Source organism: Colossoma macropomum, unplaced genomic scaffold (genome assembly GCF_904425465.1).
Source record: "Colossoma macropomum unplaced genomic scaffold, Colossoma_macropomum, whole genome shotgun sequence".
In the NCBI taxonomy this organism is placed as follows: Eukaryota; Metazoa; Chordata; class Actinopteri; order Characiformes; family Serrasalmidae; genus Colossoma; species Colossoma macropomum.
Window position 1 is genome coordinate 29,378,993 of NW_023494787.1, and position 10,247 is coordinate 29,389,239.

The following is a 10,247-nucleotide window of genomic DNA, read 5'->3' on the forward strand; positions in this document are numbered from 1 at the left end:
GGAACCTACTAGGTACAGTTATGAAAAAAGTCACCTTTGGAAAAGCATTATCATACCAACCAGGTTCGGTAATGCCTGAGCTGAGCATAGTGAAATATAACTTGTATTAGGCTGTGCTGTACTTTAGAGGAGAATCAAATGCATGGGTGACACATTTGTGATGTATGGAGAAACCTTTACGACACCCTAATAATATTTTACAGTGAAATGCTCAGCTGTCTGGCAGAGAGGCAGCCTAGACTAGATAAATTACCGGCAATTTCCGAGATGACATTTTTAGATAAAGGTTCTTGTGTGCTGTTGTTAGTGTCACGAAACCATCCATCAAATAGCATAATTCTGCCATCAGTGGCCACAAACCATTCACAATTGAGCGGACCTATCCGAGGAAATTGTTGATTCCACATTTGACATTTTTGCTCCCTGTTTTGTTCCATCTTCAGCAAAGCACTCTTAGTGAATTTGATCTCATAGTTTTATTTCTCAGAAGGAAAAGTGGTTAAAACAGAATGGTATGCCTTGTGACACGCTCTCTCGGCTGACAGAAAAAGGCAGAATTGTATCCGATCTCAACGTCTACACGTGGAGGACAGATTTCTCCAGGTTTCTCCACTGTGAGCTCAGTACATAAGTATCTGGAGACTTTAGAGGAAATGCCCCTGCCTGCTGGGTGTCCTGCTGACTACTGCCAATATGAAGCGTGTGACAATTACCAGGTTCTGAGAAACAGCTCCAGCGAGACAGCGGGCTGACGACCAAAAGCGTGACATTTCTAACTCATGTCCCCCTCTTGCGAACAACATTAGGGATCGATGGATCAAAATAGTTCAGATTTGAACAACACGGGCGAAATGTCAGTAACAATTAGCCGATGGACTTGTTGGCAGGGGAAGAAGTGACCTGCTGTTCAATGGCCTTTGCTGGAAGGCTGGCCTCTGCGATATTAATTCTGTCACTACAGAAGAGGGGGTTGTAAGGCAGGCCAAAGGCCACAACACTGACCAGCTCTGTGTGTGTGTGTGTGTGTGTGTGTGTGTGTGTGTGTGTGTGTGTAGAAGGGGACCAGGTTTATGGCACATAATGGGGACCACACACACTGGGGACCAAAACTTGTTCATATGCTCTCACTGTGGGGACCTTTTTTCCTTGTGGGGACCACAAGCTTGTCCCCAGAATATAAATAATTAAATTTAAAGGTGAAGGGAAAGTTAAATTTAGGGTTAGGTTAAGATTAGGGTTGAGGTTCGGTTTAGGGTTAGGGTTCGGGTTATGGTAAGGGTTAGGGCTAGAATAGTAGTAGTTCTGGTTAAGGTTTGGGTAAGTCTCCAGAAAATGAATGGTCTATGTAATGGCCGCACAGTGCATAGGGTGTGTGTGTGTGTGTGTGTGTGTGTGTGTGTATTCGTATTTCCTGTGCTACAGGGAGTTATTATATTATGCCCTTAGAAGACTTAATTCATTTTTTCCATTCATGAATAAAATGTATTAAATATATTACTGTTAATGCATTTAATTATAGATTTAGTAGTCAGTTATTAATCCTAAGAGACATTATTTAGTAACTGCTATGAAGCTGATGTGTATAGTGCTGCGCAAAAGTCTCTAAATACAAGTTATTAATTTTTCAGATTATATTTCTGAGAACATTAGACATAAGAAAAGGCACTTGCATAAGGAAGGGGAAAGTCACAGAAAAATACAAAAGAACAAGAGTCTCCAAAACTGTATATATATAGAGAGATAAATATATAGAAAGAAAATGGGACTTCTAACAACAGTTATTACAGGCCATCAGGCTGTAAAAGAACACGTTAGGTCAATATGATACTGTGCAAAAGTCAGGGACCACCCTTTGTCTATTTCTTAAGAGCGATTAAAAAGTTATCATTATTTATGGGAAGCATTTCTATTTCTAAAATTGGAGTTTTAAAAGGATTATAACATATAGATAAAATGAGACTCCTAACAACTCTGCAAAATCTGGCAGACCACCATAAATGTCTTTGAGAGATCAAGCTCCACTCTTGCTACAGATTGGAAAAAACTGTCCCTCCTTCCACTAAAGAAGCCATTACCAAGTAAAGCAAAAGAAGGAAATTTGCAAATCAAACAAACAAGCTGCTCTTATTTTCAGAACAATGGACTGACCACCCCAGAGTCCAGGCTTCAACATCACTCATCATCATGAGAAGCAGAAAATGCAACCAACTTGTAAGACTGAACCCTGGAGGTGGGGAAATATATCCCTGCAGATTATTTATTTTATTATTGATTTATTTATTTTTATACTTATATATACTTACATACTTCATTTATATTTATTGTTTGCTTTTTTCCTGATGCCAAAAAATTAATTATTTCTACATTTTGGCCATTTTGACAGAAAGCTAAATAAAATTAAATAAATTGATGAATTAAATAAAATTAAATAAAATTCTGATTTTTGCACAGTACTGTAAGTTATGCATGTAATCACTGATCACATTAGTGATACATAACAATGAGTCTTGTTGCTTAACCCCTTAACAATCCAGGTTTATTTCATACAAAGGCTTATTATTCAGTAACGACTTCAGTGCAAACTAATGAAGCTATAGTTAGGTTATAGAAGTGTGTAAAACACTTTGGACCCACCGGTTGGCACATGGCTTGTTAAGGACTCAAAGAAAAGAATGAATGCCATGATACTGTTATTCCTAGTTAGAAAACAGAACAGAAAAAGAAACTGCGCCACATTAAATCTGTGAGCGTTTTAGATGAAACCTCTTCGGAAAATTTGTTCAGGTTGTTAATGTATAAATAACATAAAGATCAAACAGTTTATCAAACAGAATTTCAGTAGGATAGAGCTAATGTCAGTTGTACTATAATGGATAATGTTGATTTTCCACTTGCGATGGCTAGACCAAAGAGTGGGACGAGACATTTAGTTTTTGCCTCTGAGGCTAGGAGTGATGCATGCAAGTGTGGTCTGTTATCTCATTACACTTGAATGATAGCATGACAACCGAATTCGGAGTAACGAACGTGTGCGCTGTGGTGATTGAAGCCTGGAGGTAAGTTTCTCGGCCCTGGATGAACAGGTAACACAAAGAGCATCCATCTTCATAACTCTTTTCCTTAGAGTCAGAGAGATGGGATTAGGGGGAGAAGCAAACTGCAGCTCAGCTGTGTTCATTTACCAACACTCAAACTTCATTTAGCTTCGCACTCTTCAGAACATTGTTCAGGATGGAAATGTATATTCCATTAAGACCAAATGGTTCCTTTACCGTGATCCAAAGACAAGATGCTGCGGTGAAGTCACCCAAAACCACACACAGAACAGCATCTATTATTTTTATTATTGCAATTATTGGCTATGATGGACTAGTAAATCAAAAGAGGTCGAAAGTAGAGAGAAACTCAATTATGAATCTTGGAGAACAGCAAGATCTAATAGCCATATCCTCCTACCGTATCCTGTCATTGCACAGAGAAAAAAATCAACATGACATAATGGTTCCACCTTCAGGCTAGGGTTAGTAGAACCACTCCTTGGTGCAGCTTTGCAAAGCTTTTATGAGAAGTTTTCTACTTCTCATGTGGTTACCCTGCAGGGAAAAGTGGGATATCATAAAGGTTATATCTGAAACATAGAGAGAGGAATATACTTCTACAGTCTGAGAAATAAAGGTGCCAAAAGGGGGCTCTTTGAAGCAATGCCATACAAGGACCACTTTTGCTTCCTTAAACACTTCAATGGAAGCTTGTTCAAATGATATTTGTTTTACACTTGATATTAGAGTAAAGAACCTTGAAGATCATATTTTTTATTCTTACTGTTTTCCACACTAAATATCTAAAATGTACTATGTTTAATGTAATGTTTGACACCTTCATAGATAGAAATACAGCATACTATATTCTGCACTTGGCAAGCAACATGCAAATATGAATATCATCTGTTCTGAGGAGAGAAGATAAACCCTCTCATCTGGGAAAACAGCTGAGTAAACAAATAGACTGCAAATAACCCAACTGAATGTTTCTACATTAAAAATTTGTGCCTGTGTGCTGTAGCACGTCTTGCACAAGTCATATCATCCAACCTGGTCAGTATCTATGGCTACTCTCACTGACATAAGTGAAAACATGTCTGCCAATTATCCAGACAGCTTGACTGCTCAACTGCACATTTTGGGGAAAAACATACATCTTTATCTATAGACCACTGCAGAGTAAGCACAGTTCAGCACCAGGCCTCAGTAAGTGCTTGGAGACAACAGGCATTAAATATAATATCAACATCAGTCATTTACTGGAAGTGGAGTGCATTCCAGGTTTTTTTGGCCAGATAAGGCAGGGGTGAGAACAGCAAAGGCATATTCCTTCAGCAAAGCACACAATGCAACAAAGATTGATAGGAATGGTTCACTAAAAAATCAAGTGTACACAATATATCATAAACATAGTCAGTCAGCCAAGACATATTTGGTGTCCGAAATTTGCCTCTATAAAGATTTTAGGTGACACAGATTCTTATTACTTAGCTACTAGCAAGGTGCAAAATATAGAAAGTCCTGGGGGGTCCAGAACTGGCTAATTAACCTCTTGGACCCCTGAATGTCTCACAATCAAAATTCTGGGGGGTCCCTGAAACTAAAGTGATTATGACTTTATGCTGTTTGTTAGGCAAAACTGATACACAGATACAAATTCGGGGAAAGGTTGTCACTTAATCTGCTTCACCCATAGTTGGTGAGCTTCTGTCTTTGTTATTCTTAACTAGCTAGAGATGCAGTACTGGTCTGCCTCAGGGTGGCGCTGTAGCAAACTGGCTCACCCAGGTCCTTTATGGCTTAACAACTGTATGACCGGGATACCTCTGAAAATAGCATATTTGTAAATCTGAAAATGAAAAAGTGATTGGTGGAATTGGTTACTATTTCTCAAATCAGCGAAAGAGAAGATGTGTAAAATGTGTGGACGAGCACAATACCAAACCAGAAAAGAGCATTTCAAAAAGAAGAGCTGTTAAACCAAACATTTTGTTGCCATTGAAGCTAGCATCAGTGCTGACGAGTGAGTCAAAATTTTGAATTGAATTGCTGATTGCAGAGAAAGCAAGACGTAGCGAGGCTTAGAGCAAATCGTTAGACAAAACTCTCTTTGTGTACAGCATGGATGTGGCCAACAACAGCCCTTTAATAAACCACAACAACTTGTATATAAGCTGTGTCTCCTTTAACAGTGGTAAATGCTACAATAGGAATAGTGATGAAAGTCAAAAGAAAATTAAATAGTAAGTGAATATTTGTGACATGCAAATTAACTTCTCTTTAACTCTATTATACTTTGTCATACTGAAGAACCATGAGATGTTTGAACTGTATTGTCCACTACAGGCCAGTGTAGAACCTGCATCTTACATTTACAGTTTTTTTCGTCTCATTATGGCCAGATGTAATCTCATATTAACCTGCTGACTCTAATGCGGGGTTGCACAAATCCACCACTAACAAGAGTATTCTCCCTCTAAATCCCACCTCCAAATTCCTCTAGTCCAGGCATGTCCAACTGGGGACCATCCAGGCCAAAGTGCTGCTGAGACTAACATTTACCCTCATCTAACACCCTGAATTCAGTTCATGAGGTCGTGCTAATTAGCTGATGAGTTGAATCAGGTGTGTTTAATGATGCAGTGTGTTGAAGTCTGCAGTGTTTTGGCCCACAAGGACTGGACCTGACGCATGTGCTCTAGTATGCTTTTTAATGTCCGTAAAACAATAATAACAAACAAACCAAACTAGCTAGCAAATCACCATCCTTAGCTAACGGAACTGTTTTTCTCTCACAAGAAATAATGCTTATTTTTCCTAGCCAATGTTGATGAGTATACCATCCCCTATTTTGAACCGCTTACAAAAATTCCCATTCAGGGCTCCCCAGTGGCACAACCACCTGGCTTCACAGGTCTCAGAGGAAGTCTGTGCTAGCCTTCGTCCTCCTAGCACTGGTGGTATTGTGTTACTGGGGGAGTCGTAACAAGTGGATGGAATTGGAAATGACCAAATTGGGGAGAAAATTGGGGAAAAATAATAATAATAAAAAAAAAAGTCACTCTTTTGTTTCCACCCTAATAAGCCTTTGTTCCAACTCATATTTAGCCCAATATTTCTCATGGTTGTCTCCAAACATTCTCGTTACAAGATCACATCTGGCTCCACAAGACTACGGTTTCTTATCTGTTTTGTCCAAGGAAGAAAATACTACTACAGCCGTCTAAAGGCTACCCCACACCAGATGAGAAGCAGCACACTGCCGAAAAGGGTTGAAGATAGTACAATATATAGCACATAGGAAGCACTGCAGGAAAGCTACAGAAAACAAATTGCTCAAGCTTATTGTACACTATTCTCATAAATATAAAGTAAAACTTTCATCATTGAAATACTGAATTTACCATGTATCAAGTAACTAACTCTCATGACATGACATAAGATGTGACCAGGCTAGGAATGTTAGCAGAGGTGAAAACAAATGATTAGCATTTGTCTGCTTATCCTAAAGATTTCAGATTGACACCTTTCTCACTGCAAATAGCAATAGGTCATCTACTATGGATTTGTGGTCAGGGTTATATAATACTATAACAGTAAGATGCTAAGCATCACTGTCTCTGATACCATCAGCCTGACACATCCATACATGCACAGAAGCCTGTAGCCTTCACCCCCCTGTACTTGTTTTATTTATTAAAGATTAACATGAATGGCATCATCCAAGCGCACCGTTATAAGCCTTCCTGCAGTTGTTTTATTGGAATAAGTGTTGGATGCTGGAAAGGGATGTATGTTCTGGTTATCCTTATCAACATCTGTTATACCAGCATGTTAGGTGAGGTTTGTTTATGCTTGCTGTCAGTGGGAGTCCAGTGGGCTTTGTTAGCCCCCACTGGCTTCCCATAGCTTCATTACTCCTGTGGCTAACCACCAAGCCTGCTGTCTGGTGCTGTAAGTGTATGTTGCCAATAAAAGAGCAATTGATGTGTTCATGGTGCTTCCTGATCTTCTTCACCAATATTATAATATGATCATGCCACTAAATCTTAGTGAACTGAAGTGGAAGTAGTCTACAAGTAAGACTACTGTAAGACTACAGCAGACTGTGAAATCATACACTCATTAAATAAAAACATACATTCATTAAAAAAATTAAGAGGCCAAAAAAGGATCTTTGGAGTTATGTCATTAAGTAACAGCTTTAGGTTCCCTAAAGAAGCTTTCATTTCAGTGGTTTCAGTTGAAGAACCGCCCATTCAGGGGTTCTTTCTATGACCCATGTGTCAAACAGAAGGCCCATGACATAGTCCTATTCAGCCTGCAAAATTATTTTAATTTTCTATTCTTTTTAGCCTGTTTCATCCTGAAATGCACTACACACCCCAGCATGCACTGCAACATAGCGTGCATTCTGACCCCCTTCTCCCAACAACAATATGGGCCAGCGGTTACACTAAAAGAAAAGATGCCTGATGTGTAGTTCAAATAAATACGCAGTTTTTAAAAAACGACCTAAAACAATGTATCTTTTGTTTAGAATTCTTTTTGAATAAGTATTTAATGCCTATTTTGCTGTTGCAGTTTTGGCATATTTTGAATAAACAATTGTTCTTTTGGGTCAAGGCAAAATGTTAAGTAAAAATTGGCCACAGATTTGCTGAGATTTTTTAATATGGCCTTTTTTGTGGTTGAGTTTAACCCCCCTGTTCTGTGGTATTACACCAAAGAAACCCTTTATGACGCCTTTATTTTTAAGAGTGTTCTCTGAAAATGAAACAACACCTTTCAGCGTGACAGCTCTCAGACCTGGGTTTATTTCAGCCGCCGTCTTCCTTAAGTATATGCTCAGCACTAACCTCTGGAACCAATAACCTTTGTGTGTGTGCCCTTGGGAGTTGCACTGATAGTGTTTCGAGATATCATGGTCAAAGCTTTCTAACCCTGCCAAGATGAAAAGGTTAATGAACCCCCATTAATTGTATCAGTGTCATCTTGGTGGGGACTGTTAACCCAATTGATCTCGCCTCTGATCACATTTCACTAATAGCAGACTCACAGCCACAGTGAGGCTTGCTGATTAGAGAGACAGACTCTGTGGGGCCCAACTAATTGGGAAAATCACATGTTAGTCTGTCTGCCTCTCCCTCTCTTTCTCTTTCTCTTTTCTTCTGTCTGTCTATCCCTCTAGTTTTTAAAAGCCAATCAACATTTGGGTTTTGCATGGCATGCTGTTGCCGGCAATCAGCTATAAATAAATATGGAAAAAAAACACTGACAAAATTTGAGGCTGTCTATCAGATAATGAAGAAAAGAACCCAACTGTTTGAAACATACGGCACTAAAAAGAACAACTGGCAAATTAGCACCAGACCGCCTTGGTATTTTAGCAAAACGCGGCTGTTCTGTTTCATGGTGTCATCATGTATATAAATATAATCTGCGCATTCGGTGTGTTTTTAGGAGACATCAAAACTAGCGGGAAACAAGCAACATCAGAACTGCTGACTAAAACAAACTCCAGCTCTTGTGCAACCCAACTTGTACTACAAAACACTTTTGAGATGACAAAAGTTTGAAATCAGGTTGTCCAGTAAGCAGAAGAGGTGGCCTCATAGGATTATGGCGAATATAAAAACAGACAAGCTGGAGTATAATAAGGAGCGTCTGCTTATCACCCCAGGCCTCCAGGCGCCACACTAAGACCTTTCGGACACTAAAATCTTGTAAGCTCTGAATCACAGGGATTTTGTCCGTGCAGACTGAGACTCGCCTGATACGGTCTCTCCATACGGGGGGAAAGCAGACCTGCCGACATTAAACAAATACATTGGAAATAAAGCTCTGAGCAGCAGATTAGGTAATGAGGATTAAAGGGCTTTCAAGCCTGTTTGTCTTGATAATTGTGTTCAGAGGTCATTAAACACATACAGTGCCTTCCCACTGTTCAATATCTTTCACCTCAAATGTCCTTTCCATACCCTTTCATAGACAGTCTGTGGAGAGAGAAGAAAATAGAGACAGACGGAGACAGTTAGGAAGTAAGAGGGAGAGAGAGGGAGAAACTTGTGACATACTCCACTGTTCTGTTACTTATGCCTGTACTCCCTCACTACTATTGTCTGGGAAAAGAGAACAAAAGAGAAATAGACACAGAGAAGACAAAAGAGAGAAAGAGTGAGAGAGAAAAGAAAGAAAGAAGGGAAAGGAGGGGACAGTGTGTGAAGAGAGTGAAAGAAACTAAATAAAGACTGAGAGTGAAAGAGAGAAAGGGAGGAAGAAAGACATACTGATGAACAGATACAGAGAGAGAGAGATAGAGACACACTGATGAACAGATACATACAGAGAGAGAGAGACATACTGATGTATAGATAAGTAAGAAAGAGAGACAAACTGACAAACAGATACATAAGAGAGAAACAGATGGAGACAGAAATAGAGAAACAAAGAAAGACAGAAAGACTGTGTGTGTATATGAAAGAGAGAGAGAGAGAGAGAGAGAGAGAGAGAGAGAGAGAGAGAGAGAGAGTGAGAGTAACCACAGTCTGGCCATAGGAACATTCCGAAATTCGAAATTCTAACACAACCTGAAAAAAATTGCCAGTTTTTCTTGAAGAAGGACAGACAGCATCTCTCTGGGCAGCCAGGATTTTTTTATATCTGCCTGTTCCTATGGCCAGACTGAGGTTACTCTCACTCTCTCTCTCTCTCTGTCTCTCTCTCTCTCTTTCTCTCACTCACTCTCTCTCTCTCTCTCTCTCTCTCTCTCTCTCTCTTTCTCTCTCTCTCTCTCTCTCTCTCTCTTACTCCCACTCTCTCTTTCTCTCTCTCTCACATGTCACATGTCACTGCCTGAGAAACAGTAAGTAACACTCTCCACAACCTGACCTCACTGACCCCCCACCAAACCCCTCACTGTATATAAGTTAAATATACTTTCTGTTATTTTTTTACTATTAAATATATGCTATTTTATTTATTTAATTTACTTATTTTAATATTATTGTTTTTGTTATTATTTCAGTATGACTATGATCATTGTTACTATTAGTAATTGTATATTTGTTTTAGTTCCAAAGTACGTTCTGGCTTGAGTTGAACTTTATATACTTTGGCAACATTGTATTCAAAACAGTCATGCCAATAAAGCCACTTTGAATTTGAATTTGAGTGAGTGAGAGAGAGAGAGAGAGAGAGAGAGAG